At 45.0% G+C, this 24,715-nt stretch overlaps 1 protein-coding gene across 1 annotated transcript in view; it reads left to right on the top strand.

The window, feature by feature from the left end:
* LOC146798097 (cytochrome P450 2G1-like) overlaps positions 1 to 24,715 on the top strand; it is a 1,186,024-nt gene that overhangs the window by 117,379 nt on the left and 1,043,930 nt on the right. The window lies entirely within an intron of this gene.

Here is a 24,715-nt window from a genome sequence, read left to right as displayed (position 1 = left end):
CAGATTCATTCGCTATAGCCTTGCCCCTTGTGGTTCTCATACCAGCTCCAGAAGGCTTTCTTAGGCTTTGGTAAAGAGCGGCTTGTCTCACTAGGGAACCCTTTTTACGTTTTCGAACCTTTTTACTTAGGGGCCTATTCTCCTGTCTAGTGATTGGAGTTTGGGAGTTTTTGGGAGACCTAACTAGCTCCCCTTCTGATAGAGCTAAGGGCGAAGTGAGCGGTGTTGTGGGCTCCAGATCACCGATAACTTCGCTTGGGAGATTAGTTGGGAAATTGGTAAATGATGATGTGGACAGCCTACCAAGGCCATCAACCTCCGCTGTGGCTATAGGAAAAAGAGCAGCCAAAATTTCTAGCCTACCTATATTTTGCTCTATGCCAACCAACTGGGGGGGATCTATGGAAGCACAAGGCACACTAGGAGGAGAAACGGGTTGGACCTGGGCACTTGCCAGTATAAATGTTTGAGCGTCAACCCCCAGGGATGAGCGTCTTGAGGGGAGGTAAACCTCAGATAAACGCCGTTCAGACATGGCAATCTCCTTTTCAATCACCGCCGCCACCCTGGTGATAAAGCGGTCCATAGTCCCTATGATGGGGCTTGCAACATTTGACCCCCTTGCGCCTTCGTTCCTTAACAACTTCCCAGAACGAGTAGACATAGTTCTTCGGATACAGGGCGGGGGTATGTACTCACAGTTACTGAAGAGGAAAGGGACGTGGCCCAGCCCAGCCTCCTTCGGCCTCTGACGGCCACAGACGGCCCGCCCTCTGCCCGGGCTCAGCCCGGCGCCGCCCGCGCGCGTCCCGCGACACGGAGGGAGCCTTTCCTTTTAGAAGCGCCTCCGTGCGCGCTGATAGGCGGAAGGCGGAAGTGGTCAGAGCCTGCAATGCCTCACGGGAGCTGTAGTCTCCACCTGCTGTGGCCGGTGATGGAATAAGGCGGCGGGGAGATCGACAGCGTTAGCGCCCCGTCTCTGAGGCACTGCTCCACACCCAGGAACTGCCCGCAATGTCCGCTGTGCTGTGCTGCCAGGTGAGAGAGACCTTCCCCCGCTCCACCGAGGGAGCCTCTCCTTTTAGAAGCGCCTCCGTGCGCGCTGATAGGCGGAAGGCGGAAGTGGTCAGAGCCTGCAATGCCTCACGGGAGCTGTAGTCTCCACCTGCTGTGGCCGGTGATGGAATAAGGCGGCAGGGAGATCGACAGCGTTAGCGCCCCGTCTCTGAGGCACTGCTCCACACCCAGGAACTGCCCGCAATGTCCGCTGTGCTGTGCTGCCAGGTGAGAGAGACCTTGGAATAGTATAAATTTGAAAGTTATTAATATTCATTTATTTGTGATTTTTTTTTACAGATACAGAACAGGAGTGTTTCTCATCTGTTTGCACTCTTCTCGTGCAAGATTGTTTGGATAAAGGGTCCTTAGGTGTTTCATCATACTTGATGTGCCGCACGAGTATTTTTTGTTAGGATCCCCTGGTAACAGAACTCTTTGGCAAATCTTGCGAGTGACGAAGGTGGCATTGGTATTTGTTTGCCCCTTGGGAAAAGTAAAAAATGTCCTCACCACTGAAGAAAAACGTTGTGGGCGTGGTGCTTTCTGCAAAAAAAATTCCTCAGATTCGTAAATATTTTAAAGCGGCAACATTTACAGTTTTTGTAAGTTAAACTTATAACATTTTGTTAGCTGTATGCATTTTATATATCTGTGATTTGTTTCTTGTGGTATTTTGTTGAGAATACCATGTTGTTGTTTTTTTTAACAATCTTTCTGATTTTCCAGGTCTGTCGTCGACATCCATGGTCCCCACAGTAGTGTTCCGCCTTGTTGTTTTGTATTATTGTTGTTACATTTTGTTTATTAGTTTATTGTTCATATATATGTTAATAAAAAAATAAAGTTTGAAAATAGTTTATCGTTTATATATTTATTATTATTAAAAATAAAGTTTGAAAAAAAAATTAATAACGTTTTTGGTTGTTCTCTTAACTGCTGTGTGACTCTTTCTTGTTCTTATTACTGTTATTTGATGGAGTCCACCATGGTGTTACATTTTGGGGCACTTATCGCTGGAATACTGGTGATATCTGCATTTTGCACCAACTTCTGAATAGTGTGTTAGATTTATCTCAACTTTACTTCCGTTTAAGTGCTGATAATGAAATGGAGAGTAGCCGTTCCCGTGCAAAAAGACACGAGGTGCACATTTCCGATTTACTCTAAATACTAAAATCCTGTATTGAATTGCACTGAGGTATTGGCTGCACTTAAAGTGTACACACAAAATCTATTAAGAAATCTCATTGTATTTATATTGATTGGGAATAGTGCGTCAGGTGCTGGATCTTGACGAGATACACTGCTCAGTTCATATATTGTTCTGCACACGAAAAAAACTCACATCACAACTTTCACACCAATTGCAATGCGAAACAAATTCTGGTGATAAGACACGTTAGCACCAGGGATTTTACACCTGCTTTCTGCTGGTGTTAAGCAGGACAACTACCTGCACCATGAAAGGGAACACAGCCAAGAACCACACCAGAACACCCACAGGTGCCATAGAGTCAATGAGCATGATACAGGGATACCCATGAGGGCCAGAAGACTCATCTCAACAACTCCAGGACCGCCAATGCCCCCCAAACCCACATCTTAGTAAGTGTGTCCCTGTGGTCATTGTCTTAGCATGATAGGCATGAGCCCTGCAACATCACAGTGTGCTGTCACCTCAGCGTTGGCAGTGAGCCTGGATGTGTAGCTACGCATGCATCCTCCTGCATGCACAACTGGTGTGTGCTGGTCTGGGGTTCACAGGTCAGTGCAGGGGTGTGCCTATCAGGCAAGGGGAACGGGGTGTCTCAGACATGTCCGTGTACAGGAAGTGCGGTAAGTGTGTCTCTGTGTTCTGGTGTGGCCTGCTCCAAGAGCCGCAGCAGTCGATGTTGTAAAGTGGCATGCACCACCTCCAAACGGCACTGTGATGTTGTAGTTGGAATGTAGCAGGACATGCGCAAATAGGCATTACAATGGTGTGCCGTACGAGTGCACGAGATACAACAGCGCACCGTACAAAAGTGTGGGGGCTCGTGGGAGGGAGGAGCAGCCGTTTGGCAACATAACACACAGTGAACTCAACCATATGCCACATGCTGGGCATCTCATCCATGATGACCACGGTTGCAGACATCCCACAACACCAACGACTGGCCTTTGTACACATCCTGTATGAATGCAGCGTGGTTTTCACTTCTATGCTCGTTCAGTGGTGTGATGTTGGCGTGTTGTGTGACTTGTGCTCCTTGTTGGTGTGTTTCATTTTGGCCATTGTTAGTCTATATATGTTGTACTTAATTGTGCATGTGTGCCATTCTGCCCATCTCCCCCCTCCCCCACTCCCTGCTTCTTCCTCTTCCTAGCGCTGTTGTGCCTATAATTTTGTTGCTGCACACATAAATACATGTAAACAATAAATTAGAATAGTTCCTTGATTCTTTTAGGTTTCAAAACTTCTCTATTGGTTTCTTTTTAATTTTCCATATGAACCGTTTTTTAATATTCAACAACACATAGTAGTCAGAAGTTCAACATCAACACACTTTCTAGAACATTCTACAACACGTGCAGGTTAAAAGTTCATCAATATTTTAAAACTTAACAATTTTTTTTGTAACATTTTCTGGAACATTTAACGACACGTGCAGGTTAAAAGTTGACGATTGTTTTAAGTTCGAACAGTGCAAGTAGCAGGTGTGGTTGAGCGGAGCAAATTTTATCCTATGATATGTACTCCACGTTGAAACTGTTTTTTCTTAGCCAATCACAAAGATGCTTTTCCACAAAACTAATGTGCACCCTACTTTTAAAAAAGAATGCTTTTCATGATATCTTTAGAGATAAGTTATAGATAGGAGTTAGCATTTAAAAAACCTTTGAAATTCACTGAAAAAACCATAGGTTTCATGCACGTTATAGTTAGGAATTGGCATTTAAAAAACCTTGAAATTCAATGGAAAAACCATAGGTTTCAGGCACGTTATAGTTAGGAATTAGCATTTAAAAAACCTTAGAAATTCATCGAAAAAAACATAGGTTTCAGGGGCGTTATAGTTAGCTGGACATTTCCCTCGTTCAAAACCCTAGAAATTCCCCTGTTATAGTTAGTTCAGCTAACTATAACTCGCGCCCCCAATGCACTGCTGATGACATCTCAAATGACATCACTTATGACATCACTGATGACGTCATCCATGTGATAAATTACTGCATCTTCTCACACCCTAATTTAACCGTTGATACACCGACTCAAAATTTCAGACACCCATTCTCAAAACCATAGATACTCCAATACCAATAACCACATACCCACTTCTTAACTCTTAGGTCTACATACACCTCCACTCATTCACCTGTACAGTCACTCATACTTACAGTCACTCCGTACAAGACTATCATATGCATTTATGCACCTACATAGACACTCACACACCACCAATCATCCATAGAGGTACTCTCACACCTAGTCAGTCATGCAAATAATTAATTACACTCCCAGTTACTCACCTATGCAGTTATACACACTCAAGTTCACTTACTCATAAAAATAGTACCACATTCTTGCGCTCTTATACAATCATTGATACAAGCACACACTCATCCATACAGCTACTCTCACAATCACACACTCTCACATCTACCCACTTATATACTCTTACACGCATATATACCGCCTTTCACATATGTAGTTAGTCACAAATGTACCACTGAGATATACATTCAATCCATAACACACCCATACATACACTCACTCAACCATACAGTTCATCACAGATGCACTCTGAAAACCATGCACCCATAGAATCACCCACTCACACATCTATGCACAAAGTCACACACAGCCTTCGCACACAAACAATCAGGCACCCATACAGATACTCAGACAACCAATCAATAACCCATATAGACACTCATATAGCTATTCACAAAACCATGCAGCCACTTATGCACCAACACACAGACACATACAGACATTCACACAGTTTAGCCACTAGGCTGTAGTAAGATACATTTAATGACTCACTTATAGAGTCAGTTACACACCTACAAAATCATCCATTCACACACTTGTACACCCACTCATTCTTCAACAGGCCTTTCCCTATATATAGTAAGCATATTAAAACTTTACAGAAAAACATACTCACTGGATGACGTCATCAGGGATGTCATCAATTATGTCATTTGAGATGTCATCAGTGATGTCACTGACCATGTCATGAGTGATGTAATATGTGACGTCATCAGCAGTGCATTACGGGGGCGCGAGTTATAGTTAGCTGAACTAACTATAACAAGGGAATTTCTAGGGTTTTGTACGAGAGAAATGTCCAGCTAACTATAACGCCCCTGAAACCTATGTTTTTTTCAGTGAATATATATAAATGCATATGCATATATATGCATATATATATGTGCATATGTGTGTGTGTAGAGAGAGGTAGAGGTGTAGAGGTGTGGAGGTAGAGGTGTAGCGGTAGAGAGGTAGAGGTAGAGATGTAGAGGTAGAGAGGTAGAGGTAGAGAGTTAGAGAGGTAGAGAGTAGTAGAGAGAGAGGTAGAGAGAGGTAGAGAGGTAGATAGTAGAGGATGAGTAATAGAGAGTAGAGAGTAGAGAGTGAGTAGTAGAGAGTAGTAGAGAGAGTAGCAGAGAGTGAGTAGCAGAGAGTAGTAGAGTGAGTAGTAGAGAGTGAGTTGTAGAGAGTAGTAGAGAGTGAGTAGTAGAGAGTGAGTAGTAGAGAGTAGTAGAGAGTAGTAGAGAGTAAGTAGTAGAGTGAGTAGTAGAGAGTAGTAGAGAGTAGTAGAGTTAGTAGTACAGAGTAGTAGAGAGTGAGAAGTAGAGAGTGAGTAGTAGAGAGTAGTAGTAGAGTGTAGTAGTAGGGAGTAGTAGAGTAGTAGAGAGTGGGTAGTAGAGAGTGAGTAGAAGAGAGTTGTGGAGAATGAGTAGTAGAGTGAGTAGAGAGAGTAGTAGAGAGTAGTAGAGTAGTAGTGAGTGAGTAGTAGAGTGAGTAGTAGAGAGTAGTAGAGAGCGAGTAGTAGAGAGTGAGTAGTGGAGAGTGAATAGTAGCGAGTAGAAGAGAGCAAGTAATAGAGAGTGAGTAGTAGAGGGTGAGTAGTAGAGAGTGAGTAGTAGAGAGTGAGTAGTAGAGAGTAGTAGAGTGAGTAGTAGAGAGTGAGTAGTAGAGAGAGAGTAGTAGAGAGTAGTAGAGAGTAGTAGAGTAGTAGAGAGTGAGTAGTAGAGTGTGAGTATTAGAGAGTGAGTAGTAGAGAGAGAAGTAGAGAGTAGTAGAAAGCGAGTAGTAGTGAGTAGTGGAATGTGAGTAGTAGAGAGCAGTAGAGATCGAGTAGCAGAGAGTGAGTAGTAGAGAGTGAGTAGTAGAGAGTGAATAGTAGAGAGTGAGTAGTAGAGAGAGAGTAGTAGAGAGTGAGTACTAGAGAGTAGTAGAGTGAGTAGCAGAGAGGGAGTAGTAGAGTGAGAGTAGTAGAGAGTGAGTAGTAGAGTAGTAGAGAGTGAGTGGTAGAGAGTAGTAGAGAGTAGTAAAGTGAGTAGTAGAGAGTAGTAGAGAGTGAGTAGTAGAGAGTGAGTAGAAGAGAGTAGATGTAGAGAGTAGTAGAGAGTAGTAGAGAGTGAGTAGTATAGAGTGAGTAGTAGAGAGTAGTAGCAAGTGAGTAGTAGAAAGTGAGTAGTTTAATTTAAAAGGAACACAATGAGGGGGTTCATTTTGCCATAGAAATTATGACTAGTGCTGAAAAAAAGAAAAATTAGGGCACATTTTTAGTGACTTCTCAAATCCTCTTCTATTTCAATAAAAAATTCTGACATGCAGACTGAAACATGCACTTTGAATACCAGCAGCAGACTTCCCTGGTGAGAAGTAGCTTTACTACAGTGATCTAATGAGCAACTAGAGTGCTAACATTCAGAATTTATGGCAATTGTGTGACACATCTGAATGCCTTCTTGTTGGAATCAAAGTAAAAAACTGAAAGCATTTCCTACTGAGGAGACTGCAGTAAATGAGGAAATTAGGAAACTTCATAACAAATAAATCTCCCAAAATGGCCACCAGAGACAAAAGAGCCCAAATGTAGCACAAATATCACCCAGATGTAGCCCACATGTAGCCCAATGACAGAAGTGTGCAAAACACTTTTTATTTTTTGTGTTTTTGCAGTTTTATATAGTGCAGACTTGTCAGGTATTGGAGTGCTTTACATGAGCATTGGTTACATCACACAGGAACAAATCCATTTTGGTTGTAGACATGGGGAGATTAAGTGATTTGACCAGAATCACAGAATGTCGAACTGAAGCAGACCCCAGTTGCAAAGTCTGCAGCTCTGGAAGTAACACCACATCCTCTCCCCTAAGTGCATCATTTAATCAAGTGGTCAACTGGATAAACAAACATAAAGATAACAAATAATTTAAAAGTGCTATGTTGCTATTTGAAAACTCATTTTAGTTTTTTAGAGCACTAACCATAATTTTGATGCAAATAAGACCCTCTCATGCATGTAATTTCTAAAGGAAATGGTCTAGGTATTACAGATTTGATTACATCAAGATGACGTCAGGCGTTCCACACTTTAGTAATAAATATAGAATGTTAGCAATCTAGTTGTTCATTACAATACTGTTGAGAGGCAGAGGCCAGGGGCAAGGACTCTGAAAATTGAAGGCAGGTAGGAGGGTGCAGAGGCAGAAATTTGACCACACTGGGCAGGCAGGAGGAGCAGGAGCGGCACAACAGACTATGGAGGGCAGTGGAAAGGGGGGCAGGGGCAACAAACCAACAATACAGGACTGGCAAGAGAGGCTGTGGCAATATAATAGACCATTGTGGGCAGACGGAAGAGGCAGTGTACAACCATACATGCCAACAGACCCGATTCAGCCAGAAAGCTCAAATGGGCTTTATTTGATCTGTCTCCTGTCTACAATCTCCTCTTTTTCAATGTAACTCAAAGGGGAAAATCAATACCCCAGTTTGTTTTTCAAAATCTCCCTCTTACCAAGCTCAAAATGTTCGCAAGTATGGTACATTGGATCATGGAAGGCAGGAGGAAGTGGGGTAGGGACATGGACTCAGATAACGGAGGACAGGAGGGACATGGAGAGGTGCACCAAACTGACCCTACAGGGTAGGCATCAGGGTTTTTCAGTAGCACAATACACCACACAGGGCATGCGGGACGGGAGTGCAGCACAAAAATCCATATAAAGCAATAGGGAGGGGCAGGACCATGCACATGGACAACAGAGAACAGAGGGGAAAGAGGCAATTGTAGCTAGCTGACCATAATGGACAGACAGGAGAGAAAGCTGCAGCATAACAGACCATAAAGGGCAGGAGGGACAGATCAGGGGCATTACAATGGAACAGACAAGCCAGGAGGGAGGGAATAGGGGTCTGCACATAGAAACAGAGGGCTGTTGGTAAGGGGGCAGGGAGGAGCAGCAAGATGACCATGGAGGTCATTCAGGATGGGCACTAGAAGCAAGACACACCATGGAGAGCAACAGTGAGACTATGATGGCATACACACAGACCATGGAGGAAAGGTGGGAGGGGGTCAGGGGCAGCTAGCCGACCACACAGGGACGGTGGGAGGGGCCGTGGCAGCACAGAAGACCATACATGGCAAGCGGGAGGGTTAGTGGCAGCACAGTGGCTATGATGGGCAAGAAGGAGGGTGCAGGGGCAAGCACAAAGGACCATGGAGGAAAGAAGGGAGGGTCAGGACCTGGGCACAGACAAGAGAGTTCAGGGAAAGGGGCCTCACAACAGACCACGTGGGGCAGGCAGGAGGAGCAGTTGCAGCACAACAGACCACGGAGGGCAGAAGGGATATGGCAGTAAAATGGACCATGGAGGACAGGAGGAAGGGGATAGGGGCATGGAATGTGGACAGGCAAGGTGGAGGTGGCAGGGACAGGTTACAGTCATCTGACAATGCTAGGCAGGTGGGAGGGGAGTGTCAACTCAACAGAACACTCAGAGTAGATAGGAGTGGCAGGTCAGTGGGATATTGTGGGCAAAAAGGATGGAGCAGGGGCATGCACAAAGACATCAGAGGGCATGGGGAAGGAGAATAGAGGCAGCAAGCTAAGCACAGAGGCTAAGCAGGAGGTCAATGATTGGGCATAGAATTGGGCAATGGAGGGCAGGAGGAGTGGACTGGTACATCATGCTAAATGGAGGGCAGTGGCAGCATATCAGACCATGCATGGCACGAGGGAGGAGGCTAGTCCATGGATTCAGACAACAGAGGATAGGGAGGAGGTGGATGGGGCAGCAAGCTAACTGTTCAGAGAAGGCAAGTATTAGAAACTTTATTGTTTTTAAAATGTGTGTCTGTGCGAACTACTTAAAATATGAACGAGTATGCAGCATAATCTTATTTTTATTCTGGAAGAAGAGGACGTTTGTGACTTAAACTCCGGGCTCACTTGGCAGAAACACCCCCTGACCCTCCACCCCCATCGTAAAATGTAATGCCAGTGAAAAGGGTAGGTGAACGCAGTGTTATATAGAATATAGTCCTGAGAGCACAATTGAAAATGAAAACTAGATATAGTGTATGGTATAAACTATGCACCAAAAAGTGTGATATAAGATGAACCGGGCATGAAATATAATATGCGATACATTGTGCGCAATTACAGATTCATTGGAGAGCGCGAGATAGCACAGGCACTAGCGCGTGCTATGCGATATACACCATGGAGTGTAATATGCACAGAGCAGTGCTATGAACTGTATGCTGTACTTTTTAAAATCAGAAAATTTTGAACAACAGAATAAAGAAAATGTATTCACTAAGATATTGAAGTTTATTGTGGATCTTTTGGGATATATTGCATTTTTGTTTGCATATAGATTTTGACATATATTATTGTCTGCTACATTCACAATTTTTGCTGTGTGCTGAGCCATTTCTGTTCTGTGTTGTGTAACCTAACTAGTCTCTAAAGTTGTAATATAAAATAAGTGCTGGGGAGTGTAACGTTACATATGCACTGTGGCAAAGATATGGATCCCAGATTGTAATATGTATGCCATAGCGCTGTGCTTTATAACATAGGCATCGAGGAAGGCACATTAAATGGGGTAACATAACCCGTGCAAAGGCAAGTGTGGCAGGACATATTCACGGGGTGGTGTTACAGGGCACATGGGCTAGAGAGCGTTATAGCATACGCACTAGCTGGTGGAATACAACACAGAGGTGTGTGGCACTCGGCGGGCACTGGTGGGTGTAACACAGCATTGGGCTCAGCCAGGAGCGTGCTGTGACACTCAAGTAAGGTTTGTCTCCTTTCCAGAGAGTAAAATAAAAAGTATTACACATCCTGCGGTGGATGTGTGTTTTATTAACCGTGAGGGGGGTTTCTTGCATAGTTTTGGTCGAATTTTTGTCGAATTCCCTTTGAATGGCTTGGTGTGCGTGTGTATTAAATGTGCCCATCAATAGCTACCCATGTTTTTATATATAAACAACAAGGGTGTCTACTTGGAGAGTACTCACCGGTGGGGGTGCCGGGATTAGGCACGGTAGGGCGTCAGACACGTCAGAGCTTCACTAGCGGTGTAAATACATTTCACGTGGATTCATTGTATGCATAGTCGCCTTTTAATGAATATCACGCAAATCATCATGGTGATAGGTACGTACGGTTTGTCCAGCATGTCCTCGGTGTTTCTATAAATATATATTTAAAAATAATAAAAAACAAAGACCGGCCCCGGGGAATGGGGTCCCTGGGGCCATAAGTGGCCTGAGGAGGGGGGCAACGCAGCCTCCCTCCCAAAGACTTTTTTTTAAAAAGGCCTTGCCCCAGGGTTTGGTGTCCCCAGGGCTGATTAAGGCCTCGGGAGGGGGGCCACGCAGCCCCCTTCCAATTTTTTTTTTCCTAAATCAAAATTAGGGACAGGTACTAGGGAATGGGTTACCCAGGGCAAATAAATTAGAAAAAGAAGGGGGGGCACACAGCCACCCTTCTTAAAAAAAAAGAAAAGACCGGCATCACGCCGGAGGCCATGCCCCCTCCTTGCAGCACTCTGCAAACGCACCCCCTGGTGAGTTGTAAGTTGGGGAATTATTTCCTCTTCAATACTGAGGGTCCCTAAGGACCAACAAGCCCAACAGGTATCTCCAGTATGCGCCAAGGAGCTGCGTTGCAGACAGGTGTTCTGAGGCCACACCCCTTTTTACACCTCTCTGCAACGCAGCTCTGTGGCTCTTACTGGAGGTACCTAGTGGGCTAGTTTGACCCTAGGGACCCTTAGGAATCAAGGGGACTTAATCTCTCAACTTAGAACGGCCACAGGGTGCGTTTACACAGTGGTGAAGGGATGGGACGGGCCCTGACGTGAAGTGTGCAAACACACCTTGTGGCGTATTTTAACTTGGGGAAATAATTCCCTTTCAATCCTGAGGGACCCTGGGGGCCAACTAGCCCACCAGGAACTTCCAGTAAGCACCACTGCGCTGCGTTGCAGAGAGGTGGTGCAGGCCGTGCCCCTTTTTACCCCGCTCTGCAATGGCACTTACTGGACGTACCTAGTGGGCTATCTTGCCCCTAGGGACCCTCAGGATTCAAGGGTACTTAATCTCCCAACTTAAAACAGCCACAGAGCGAGTTTACACAGTGGGGAAGGGAGGGGACGGGGCCTGAGGTGACATGTGCAAACACGCCCTATGGCGCATTTTAAGTTGGGGAAATAATTCCCCTTCAATCCTGAGGGTCCCTGGGGGCTAACTAGCCCACCAGGTGCTTCCAGTAAGCGCCACTGTGCTGCGTTGCAGAGAGGTGGTCCAGGCCGTGCCACTTTTTTCACCTCTCTGCAACGCAGCTCTGTGGTGCTTACTGGAGGTACCTAGTGGGCTAGTTGACCCTAGGGACCCTCAGGATTCAAATGAACTTTTAATCTCCCAACTAAAAACAGCCACAGGGCGTGTTTACACAGTGGTGAAGGGAGGGGACGGGGCCTGAGGTGATGTATGCAAACACGCCCTGTGGCGCATTTTAAGTTGGGGAAATAATTCACCTTCAATCCTGAGGGACCCTGGGGGCCAACTAGCCCACCAGGTGCTTTCAGTAAGCGCCACTGCGCTGCGTTGCAGAGAGGTGGTTGAGGCCGTGCCCCTTTCTACATCTCTCTGCAGCGCAGCTCTGTGGCACTTACTGGTGGTACCTAGAGGGCTAGTTGGACCCTAGGGACCCTCAGGATTCAAGGGGACTTAATCTCCCAACTTAAAACGGCCACAGGGCGTGTTTACACAGTGGGGAAGGGAGGGGACGGGGCCTGAGGTAACGTGTGCAAACACGCCCTATGGCGTGTTTTAAGAGGTAGTTTTAATCCCCCTGCCCTACTATACACTAGGGGCTTACAGAGGAGGTCATGCATATCCGCAATGCACTGCTGATGAAGTCACATACATCACTCATGACATGGTCAGTGACATCACACATGACATCACTGATGACATCTCAAACAACATCACTGATGACATCACTGATTACATCATCCTTGTGATAGAGTGGCAGACCTCCTCTCACCCTAATATAACCTTTGATACACACATTCACAAATAGAAACTAGAATGTTCAAAACAATGGACATACCAGTTACAACAACCTATTCAGTAATTCTAAGATCCACTTGCACATCCACTCATTCACCAACAGTCCTATACAGTCACTCATACATGTACTCACTCATCATATGTACTCATACACCTATACATCCTGTTACACAACACCACTCATCCATAGAGTTACTCACTCACATAGTCACTCATGCTAATACAGAATCAAACATCCATTTACTTGCATATACAGTTATACACACACCACCACACTTACTTCTACAGAAACTTACACATACTTAGTCTTTTAAACAATCACGTATAGAAACACATACTTATTTATACAGGAACTCTTCCAATCTCTCACTCTCACATATACTCACTTATATACACAATAGTCATATATACTAGTTTAAAACATATGTAGTTACTCATAAAGACACTATTGAGACAGTCATCCACTCACTAACACACCCATGCACACACTCATCCACCCATACAGTCCTGCACATATGCTGTCTTCAACACTTGCAAACAGTGAGTCACTCATTCATGCATCTATGCACTACGTAATTCCCCCACCGAACCATACAGACACTCAGACACTCATACTGATACTCAAACAACCAACTAATAACCTATATCGACACTCATGTAGCTACTCACCAACCCATGTAGCCACTTATACACAAAGTGAGAGACTGATACAGATATTTACATATTAAAACATTACTCACTAAGCCATGTATTCACTAGGATACAATTAATCAGTCAGTTATACAATCAATTTTTCAAACAAAAATCATCCATTTAGACACTTATATACCCATTTATTCTTCCATCGACCTTGAGAGATACATATATAAAACATATTTAATTTTCAGAAAAACACACATTCACTGGATGATGTCATCAGTGATGTCATTAGAGATGTCATCAGTGATGTCATGAGTGATGTCACTGACCATGTCATGAGTGATGTAATACGTGACGTCATCAGCAGTGCATTGCGGACGTGCGAGTTATAGTTAGCTGAACTAATTATAATGGTGGAATTTCAATGGTTTTGTACGAGTGAAATGTCCAGCTAACTATAACACCCCTGAAACCTATGTTTTTTTCAGTGAAATTCTAATGTTTTTTAAATGCTAATTCCTAACTATAACGTGCCTGAAACCTGTGGTTTTTAGGTTAGTGAGTGCTTTATTCGATTTATCAATAAATCATAAAAGCATACAAATACAATTTATGCAGACAATTTAAGAACAGTTTTCATATTAACAAAGTTACAAAAATGGATAAAACATTTCTCCAAAAGTTAAAATCTACAGCAGTCATTTGGATGAGGGGCCTCGTTTTACACTAATCAGTCAATATTAACATGTGTTAGTTAACTCATTGAGTTTCTAAATTTCATCACTGACATTAAGAAGCGAGAAACAGCAAAGATGACATCCACATCTTCTAAAAGCAAAAATTTTAAATATGCAGGTTTACATGTTCTTATCCCCCAGCGTTTAAGTAAGGGTAGAAGAAATAATTTCCTCGGGCTGGTATACAGATTACAAAAGAACATGATGTGAATGTTACTTTGTGTTGAATGGTCGTCGCATGGACATATTAATTTCAATGAGGCCCAGTCATTCTGTTTCGGCAAAGTGACCAAGCGGAAGAAAATCCCTAGGCGCAGCCTAGTTAAAAGCATGCGAGCATAGGGTGCTTTTTCAATCCCAAGGTAAGATTGTAGGCCTTCAGTAGGGGTGATTTGCTGATAGCTCAGGGTTGTGCCTTTAAGTTTCTCAGTGTCCCATCTAGCACTCTCTAAGTGTATAGATAATAGATTTTTAAGGGCCGGTCTAGTCAAGGTTTGTAGGGTCTCTGGTTCGTCGTAAAATTCAGAGTGTCCAATGTTAGAAAACATCGTTTGTACGTATCGCAGCCACTTGACTTTTGCTACACCATCCAAAGCCATGCAGTCTTTTATGAGATTTCTATTCAATTTGCACTCCTCTGTGGTCCAAATCTTATGCCAAAGCAAACAAGGTGATATTTTTATGATGTCGCTAAGGTATTTGACGCCGGTCTCAATGTGAGTCATAAAAGTCGACGTGGTTTTGGACACACCTAGTAAGTAACAGATGAAAATATTCTCGCAAGTTTGTAATGAGGACACATTCTCGAAACCCCAGAGACCTGCGCCATATGTGGCCGTAGCTATACACTTTGCCCGGTAGATCTGTAACATTTCTTGAATGGGTTTACCCCCAATTTTGGCTGCAAAGGTTCTTAAAGCACCTATGGCACGGCTAAAGGCGAGTTTCCTAGCTGACACTGCGTGTTTCCACCTTCCCCACCTGTCAAACACAATGCCCAAATAGCAAAAAGTGTCTGTGATGGCAATCTTTTGCTGATCTAAATATATTGAGCATGATGGTCTGTTGTTCTTTTGGGAGCAGGGCATGGAGAAAGTTTTGGAAATGTTCACCTTTAAATTTCTTTTACCCATGTAGGATGAAAATTCATTTACTGCTCTCTGCAAACCTACTTTTGTCCTAGACATAATTGCCGTGTCATCGGCATATAAAAGAATGGGTACAGGCCTACCATTAACAGCCGGATAATCGCTTGACAGAGTTATTAAGCTTTCAGCGATAGAGTTTATGTAAAATGTGAAAAGCAAGGGCGCAAGTATGCAGCCTTGCCTCACCCCTCTGTTTATGGCAAATTTTTGTGAACATTGCCCCTGGGTCCCAAATCTTACTCTGGCCCCCGCTTCTCTATATAGTTCTTTGATAAATGTGAGGATAGCTGAGTCCACCCCGATGTCTTCCAGTGTCGACCAGAGCATCGCATGGTCCACGCAATCGAATGCGGAGCTGAGGTCGACAAAGGTAACAAATAGGTCCCCTTTTTTGGCCTGCGTATATTTAGAGACTAATAGGGACAAGTTTAGGGATTGCTCCAATGTCCCTAGTCCCTTTCGGAACCCATATTGGAACTCCGAGATAACCTTCTTCTCTTCTTCCCAGTGTTGTATCCTCTTAAGGACAATCCTGCCAGCAACTTTCATGAGTCCGTCCAATAGCGATATTGGGCGGTAACAAGCCGGGTCGTCCCTATTCCCTTTTTTAAATATGGGGACTACGATTGCGTCCGACCAGGTGGTAATAAAACCGCATTTATTTCCCATATTTAATACATTGGTTAACAAGGGAACCCAGAAGTCCGGTTCTGATTTATAGAGATCAACTGGGGTGTAGTCAGGGCCGGGGGCTTTACCTAAAGGACTTTCTCTAAGGGCATCTTCCACTTCTAGTGTGGTAAATATCAGTTCAATAGGGTAAGGAGGTGCTGGGGAGACAGTTAGGTGGTTATCCTGAATTATGCTATCTGGGGGTGAATTCACCTTGCATGGGTTCGGGGCATTACCCTGTGTGTTGTTGGAATAAAGATTACCATAATGTTCTACCCAGAGCTCAGCCGTTATAGCCACTTCTACAGAATTATCTCTGTCTTTTGAGTTATAAACAGATCTTATGACTTTCCAGAAGGCATTGCTGTCCTTATTCCTGGCGGCTTCCCCCAAAGCTTCCCAGGCCTCCTGCTTCAGTTTCGCCCTCCGCTGTTTAATTGCCAGCTTATAATCGTATCTCGCTTGACGAATTTGAACTCTATCTTTTGGGTCGGCAGACAAAGCTCTCTTTAAGATTTTCAGTATAGATGTACATCTAGAGTCAAACCACCCACGAGTATGCCTCCCCTTGTCTTTGCAGTTCCTAGTCAGTGCATTTTTTATATGGCGCTGAATGTTAGAAAAAGCAACCATGATGCTCTTTGGGTCAGTATCTTCCTCTAAGCAGGCAAGTATGTCCGTGGAGCAAGAGGATAGGAAGTTTTGAAAGAAGGATGTTGGGTTCATTTTCTCCCATTTAATTACATACCCATTGGTCTTAGATAGGGTAACCTCAAATGGATATAGAACCCTACTAGGTTCCTTTACTTTGCCCTCCATGAGATTTACCCCGAAGGTGATGGGATAATGATCGCTCATGGGGTCATCCCCTGTTTCCCAGAAGGTTATAAAGTCAGGATAGGTGGGTGATATCAAGGCAAAATCGATTGTGGATTTACAACCTCTTCCATTGTACGTTGGGGCAAAGGGAACCGGGGGGGAGCATGCCTGGTTAATAAAGGTGAGGTCAAAGGTAAATATGACATTGTTAAGAAGAGACCCCATGTTGGTGTGGGAGAAGTGCAGAGGACCGTCCTCCCCGAGATCTGACAGGCCGCACAAACCTAGCTCAGAAGACGGACAGACGGAACAATTGAAGTCACCCACCCACAACATTATGTGATTCCCCGAACCTTGATCTCTCAGTTTGTGAATATGATGGATCATAATATTCAAATTTGATTCCACCTCACTAATTGGCAAATTATTATAAAAATTCACAAGAATCACCTTTTGCGAAGTGCCCCATTTAAGTAGTATGATTTGGAAGTACTGATTGGATTGGAAATCGCAAACTTTTACATCCCCTGCGTTAGATATGTATGTGCACAAGCCCCCCTTGTTGTGACCCTGGGCTGATGGCACAGCTGGGGAATGGAAGGTTCGGTAGCCCAACATGTGCACTTCCTCTATAAGCCAGGTTTCTTGTAGGCATAGGATGCCATACTTCTGCACAATCTCCAGCCAAGGTTTGTGGGTGATCTTACTACCGAGGCCTGCAACATTCCAAGAAAGGAGAGAGTGCATTGGGTTTCTAATTTCCTGTGGATGATGCCCTGCATTCCCCGTTGTGCCTATCCGAACTTGCAGGTGTGCAAGGTCTGCCTGTAGTTTGACCTGTGCAGTAAGAGGGTGCTGTTCAGGGGGGTTTAGGTCTATCCCAATGTGGCTTGGAACTTGGGGTATGGGCATTAATTTTTCACTCGGGACAGTTTCCGTTAGGGGATTTTGGGCATTGGTAAGGATTGGAGCGACACTAATTCCCAGTCAATCCACCTGATCCAGACATTCAAACCTGTTCATAGTGGGTGCTCCTTCCCACCAGTTGTTAAAGGGTTGCCAACCATCCCCATGTGCTTTCCATCTACGATTGTGGGCTATTGACCAAGCCCCAGGTGGCTCAACAGTCTGTTTTGGAGGATAGAAAAAGGTGAGGGGTCTGGTGACAATAGATTGGTCAGTATCCTGTGAATCCCATATAGTGATATGCTGGGCTGTGTGAGGGTCTGCAAATGAGACCACTATGCAGTCTCCAGGGATGGATTTATGGGTACGACCCACCCATGGCACTCTCCTAACCATTAGAACCCTAGTCCTAACAGTATTGGGGAGCTGTCTATTGATGTTGAGCCAGTGAATCACCTTATTCTTTAGGGACCACTGGGTCTCCATAGAAAGCGGGTCAAGTGGTGGTACACCAGCCAGTATGACGACGTAGGGCCCGGCGTCAGGAGGAAGATCAAAGTAGCCCCCACGAAAGTTCTGGCGGCCATGGTACTGGTTGGTTATGCGCGCAGTAGGGGGGATATTAGTCTTATTGGGCTTGTGGGCGGCCTTAGGGATAGGGTTGGGTAAGGTCTGGTTCTCGGGGCCTTTTGCCACTGGTATTGGGATTTTTGGTATTAGGGGAAAGGGAACGATTGGCTTAGAGCGGGGTTTGGGTATTGGGGTTGGCTTTGGTGGGGGTAGGGACAAGACCGGAGGTAGCATTTCAGGGGCAAGGGAACTAACGTTAGTTTCTGGAGCCGGGTGAATACCATCGTCATTCTCCTGAGGAGTACTCTCAGCAATATGAGGATAAGTTGCTTCCAGTTGTTTTAGGCTAAGGGTGGCCAGGGAGACTAAGGTCTTATCCATCTCGAGGAGATTATTCTCGATACGAGAGAGTCTGAGTTCCAGAGGTGACAGTAATTGTTTTAATGTACCCCCGACTATCTTAAGAAAATCTTCGTCATCACCCCCCTTGTCTCTATCCCTCCCTGGCTCACTTTGCCCTCCCTCCTTGGGTTTCTCACCATATGTGGGGAGAGGCCCTTGAATAGGGTCAAGGACTACGTTAAGATTGCTGTGTTCCCTGTCCCCCCCTGTTAGATGGTTAACCAAATTTGGCGCTTGTATGGTCTCCCCAGTGGTGGGTAGTGTTCGCCTATTATTAAAGAACTGCAACCTTGCAATTTTTTTTTTTTTTGCGGGCATAAGCAGATCTTGCATTGTTTTTCTTTTTTAGAGTTGAGCCATCTTTGTTTTTGTTTTTTTGCTACTGGGGGAGAAAGGTCAGGGGGGTCAGGGCTATCCGACAAGAGAATGGCAGTTCCAGGTCCAGTGGGCACGATTCCCTCGAAAGTTTTAGGGGGCACAGTAGTTAAGGTGGGTATAGACTCTAATGGAAGGGAAAGAGGTGGGGGAGCATGGTGAACATCGGCATGGATTATCAGTGGGGGAGGGCAAGAAGCATGTTGTGGAGATGCAGCAGACGCGATTTTCCCTAGGGAAGATTTTTTAGAGTTAGCAAAGGTCTGGGAAAGCCTACGTGCCGCGTCAAGCTCAACTGACACCCTCTTCTGCATTTTAGTGATTTCAGCATCAATTGCTAGATTAGTCTTAACAAGGAAATCATCCAATGTCCCACTGGGCTTACTCAGCCCCATTGCAGTTTTACTGCGACTGCCCCGTGTACTCATGATATATTTGAATTGCAGTACCCACAATGTACTTACTGGTGGAAAAGGGACGAGTCAGATAACAAGAACCAAGGGGGGTGGGCCAGGCCAGTCCTCTATGTCCTCGAACGGCCTCAAACGGCCCGCTCTTTGCCCGGTATTCGCCCCGGCCCTTGCCCCGCGCGCGTCCCGCCTGCGCGTGGCTTTGGCAGATTATCAAGGGGAGTGACAGGAGGGGGCGGGAAGAGGACCAGCTGCGGCCGATCAGCGCCGCTCAGCAGGATGGTCCTCGCAGTCCCGCCTCTGAGCTTGTGTGTTGCGAGGTGGTTGCAGGAGACGCGTTGGTGCTCCTATGCACAACAGGGGACCAAAAAAAACCAGGACCCTGACACAGTCTTGAGCCTGCGAGTGGCTCCCGCGGAGCGGGGGCCGCGAGGCGGTGAGTTAGCAGCTGGAAAAGAACAGGCAACCGGGACAGCACTCCCAACACAGCCAAAGGATGAACCCAAGCAGCACAGTCTCCGTGAGGTTTTAAACAGGTGGAGGGGGCAGGAAGAGGACCAGCTGCGGCCGATCAGCGCCGCTCAGCAGGCTGGTCCTCGCAGTCCCGCCTCTGAGCTTGTGTGTTGCGAGGTGGTTGCAGTAGACGCGTTGGTGCTCCTATGCACAACAGGGGACCAAAAAAACCAGGACCCTGACACAGTCTTGAGCCTGCGAGCGGCACCCGCAGAGCGGGGGCCGCGAGGCGGTGAGTTAGCAGCTGGAAAAGAACAGGCAACCGGGACAGCACTCCCAACACAGCCAAAGGACGAACTGTGGTTTTTTCAGTGAAAAAAAAATATATATATATATATATATATATATATATATATATATATATATATATATATATATATATTCACTGAAAAAAACATAGGTTTCAGGGGTGTTATAGTTAGCTGCACTTTTCACTTGTACAAAACCATTCAAATTCCCCCATTATAGTTAGTTCAGCTAACTCTAACTCGCGCGCCCGCAATGCACTGCTGATGACGTCACATATTACATCACTCATGACATGGTCAGTGACATCACTCATGACATCACTGATGACATGTCAAATGACATCACTGATGACATCATCCAGTGAATGTGTGTTTTTCTGAAAAAGTAATATGTTTTATATATGTATATCCAAGGTCGATGGAAGAATAAATGGGTATATAAGTGTCTAAATGGATGATTTGTTTTTGAAAAATTGATTGTGTAACTGACTGATTAAGTGTATCATAGTGAATACATGGCTTAGTCAGTAATGTTTAAATATGTAAATATCTGTATCAGTCTCTCGCTTTGTGTATAAGTGGCTGCATGGGTTGGTGAGTAGCTACATGGGTGTCTATATAGGTTATTAGTTTGTTTTTTGAGTATCAGTCTGAGTGTCTGCATGGTTCGGTCGGGGGTATTACGTAGTGCATAGGTGCATGAATGAGTGACTCACTCTTTGTATGTGTTGAAGACAGCATGTGTGCAGGACTGTATGGGTGGATGAGTGAGTGTATGGGTGTGTTAGTGAGTGAATGACTGTCTCAATAGGGTCTTTATGAGTAACTACATATGTTTTAAACTCGTATATGTGACTATTGGTGTATATAAGTGAGTATATGTGAGAGTGAGAGATTGAAAGAGTTCCTGTATGAATAAGTATGTGTTTCTATAAGTGATTGTTTAAAAGACTAAGTATGTGTAAGTTTCTGTAGAAGTAAGTGTGGTGGTGTATGTATAACTGTATATGCAAATAAATGTATGTTTGATTCTTTATTAGCATGAGTGACTATGTGTGTGAGTAACTCTATGGATGAGTGGCATTGTGTAACAGGATGTATAGGTGTATGAGTACATATGATGAGTGAATACATGTATGAGTGACTGTATAGGACTGTTGGTGAATGAGTGGATGTGTATGTGGATCTTAGAATTACTGAAGAGGTTGTTGTAACTGGTACTGGTATGTGCATTGTTTTGAAAAGTTTAGTCTCTATTTTTGAATGTGTGTATCAAAGCTTATATTAGGGTGAGAGGAGGTCTGCCACTCTATCACAAGGATGATGTCATCAGTGATGTCATCAGTGATGTCATTTGAGATGTCATCAGTGATGTCATGAGTGATGTCACTGACCATCTCATGAGTGATGTAATATGTGACGTCATCAGCAGTACATTGCGGGCGCGTGAGTTATAGTTAGCTGAACTAACTATAACGGGGGAATTTGAATGGTTTTGTACAAGTGAAAAGTCCAGCTAACTATAACACCCCTGAAACCAATGGTTTTTTCAGTGAATTTCTGAGGTTTTTTAAATGTTAATTCCTAACTATAACGTGCCTGAAACCTATGGTTTTTTCTGTGAATTTCAAAGGTTTTTTAAATGCTAATTTCTAACTATGCCTACAGAGATAAGACATGTGAAGAAAGAAGAAAAAATGCACAGAAAGAAAAAAAAGAAGTGCAGAAAGAAGCAACAGAAGTCCTCAAAGACGAAGAAAAGTGCAGGAAGAAGGATAACGTGCAGAAAGAACAAAAAGAAGAGTAGAAAGTAGCCTTGTTGCAAAATCATCCTGTACCCTCAACTTTTTCAGACGGATACTGGTGGTAACTGAGTCTGACTAACCAGTCCTAGAGCCAGTGCTATGTTAAAAGACACTTAGAATACAGTGAAAACACCTACATACACTAGGAAACATTATGCGTTGGGGTCCCCCTGTGATTAGCATGACCTCCTCTGTAAGCCCCTAGTATATAATAGGGCAGGGGGATTAAAACTACCTCTTAAAACAGGCCACAGGGCGTTTTTGCACACATTAACTCAGGCCCCGTCCCCTCCCTTCACCACTGTGTAAACACGCCCTGTGTCCGTTTTTAGTTGGGAGATTAAGTTCATTTGAATCCTGAGGGTCACTAGGGTCCAACTAGCCCACTAGGTACCTCCAGTAAGTGCCACAGAGCTGCGTTGCAGAGAGGTGTAAAAAGTGGCACGGCCTGGACCACCTCTCTGCAATGAAGCTCAGTGGCACTTACTGGAAGCACTTGGTGGGCTAGTTAGCCCCCAGGGGCCCTCAGTATTGAAGGAAAATTATATCCCCAATTTAAAACGTGCCATAGTGCGTGTTTGCACACGTCACCTCGGGCCCGTCCCCTCCCTTCACCACTGTGTAAACGCACCCTGTGGCTGTTCTAAGTTGAGAGATTAAGTCCCCTTGAATCCTAAGGGTCCCTAGGGTCAAACTAGACCACTAGGTACCTCCAGTAAGCGCCACAGAGCTGCGTTGCAGAGAGGTGTAAAAAGGGGCTTGGCCTCAGAACACCTGTCTGCAGCGCAGCTTCCTGGTGCATACTGGAGATGCCTGTTGGGCTAGTTGGCCCTCAGGGACCCTCAGTATTGAAGAGGAATTAATCCGCAATTTACAACTCTTCAGGGGGTGCGTTGGCAGAGTGCTGCAAGGAGGGGGCGTGGCCTCCGGCACGATGCCAGTCTTTTCTTTATTTTAATTTTTTAAGAAGGGGGGCTGTGTGGTTCCCCTTCTTATTCTAATTTATTGGCCCTGATGACCCCATCCCCCAGGGCCTGTCTCCTAATTATATTTTTTTGACCCCAATCCCCAGGGCCGGCCACTGTTTTTTAATATTTTAAAAAAATATATATTTATAGACACACCTAGGACATGCTGGACAAACCGTACGTACCTATCACCATGAAGATTTGCGTGATATTCATTAAAAGGCGACTATGCATACAATGAATCCACGTGGAATGTATTTACACCACTAGGGAAGCTCTGACATGTCTGATGCCCTACCGTGCCTTATCCCGGTAGACACCCTTGTCGCTTATTTATACAAACATGGGTAGCTATTGACGGGCACATTTAATACACATGCACACCAAGCCATTCAAAGGGGATTCGACAAAAATTCGACCAAAACTATGCAAGAAACCCCCCTCACGGTTAATAAAACACACATCCACTGCCGGATGTGTAATACTTTTTATTTTACTCTCTAGAAAGGGGACGAACATCACTTGAGAGTCACAGCGCGCTCCTGGCAGATCCCAATGCTGTGTTATACCCACCATTGCCTGCTGAGTGCCACACACCTCTGTGTTGTATTCCACTAGCTAGTGCATATGCTATGACACTCTCTAGCCCATGTGCACTGTAACACCACCCCGTGAATATGTCATGCCACACTTGTCTTCGCACGGGTTATATTGCCCCATCTAACGTGCCTTCCTCGATGCCTATGTTATAACGCACAGTGCTATGCCATACATATTACAATCTGGGATCCATATCTTTGTCACAGTGCATATGCAACGTTACACTCTCCAGCCCATATTTTATATTACAACTTTAGAGACTAGTTAGGTTACACTGCACTGCCCTGTGCATATTACACTCCAAGGCGCATATCGCATAGCACGCGCTAGTGCCTGTGCTATCTCGCGCTCTCCAATGAATCTGTCATTGCGCACAATGTATTGCATATTATATTTCACGCCCGGTTCATCTTATATCACACTTTTTGGTGCATAGTTTATACCATACACTATATCTAGTTTTCATTTTCAATCGTGCTCTCAGGACTATGTTCTATATAACACTGTTTTCACCTACCCTTTTCACGGGCATTACATTTTGCGATAGGGGGTGGAGGGTCAGGGGGTGTTTCTGCCAAGTGAGCCCGGAGTCACAGTCACAAACGTCCTCTTCTTCCTGAATAAAAGTGAGATTATGCTGCATACTTGTTCATATTTTAAGTAGTTCGCACAGACATACGTTTTAAAAACAATAAAGTTCCTAATACCCGCCTTCCCTGAACAGTTAGCTTGCTGCCCCATCCCCCTCCTCCCTATCCTCTGTTGTGTGAATCCATGGACTAGCCTCCTCCCTCCTGCCATGCATGGTCTGATGTGCTGCCACTGCCCTCAATTTAGTATGATGTACCAGTCCACTCCTCCTGCCCTCCATTGCCCAATTCTATGCCCCATCATTGACCTCCTGCTTAAACTCTGTGCTTAGCTTGCTGCCCCTAATCTCCTTCCCCCTGCCCTCCGATGTCTTTGTGCATGCCCCTGCTCCATCCTTTTTGCCCACCATGTTCCATGGACCTGCCACTCCTATCTACTCTGAGTGTTCTGTTGAGCTGCCACTCCCCTCCCACCTGCCTAGCATTGTCAGATGACTGTAACCTGTCCCTGCCACCTCCACCCTGCCTGTCCACATGCCATGCCCCTATCCTCTTCCTCCTGTCCTACCGCACTGCCACACCCTTCTGCCCTCCCTGGTCTGTTGTGCTGCAACTGCTCCTCCTGCCTGCCCCGTGCGGTCTGTTGTGAGGCCCCTT

Source organism: Triturus cristatus, chromosome 9, assembly GCF_964204655.1.
Source record: "Triturus cristatus chromosome 9, aTriCri1.1, whole genome shotgun sequence".
Taxonomy (NCBI): Eukaryota; Metazoa; Chordata; class Amphibia; order Caudata; family Salamandridae; genus Triturus; species Triturus cristatus.
The sequence above is the reverse complement of the archived record's forward strand: the minus strand, read 5'-3'. Positions and strand labels throughout refer to the sequence as shown.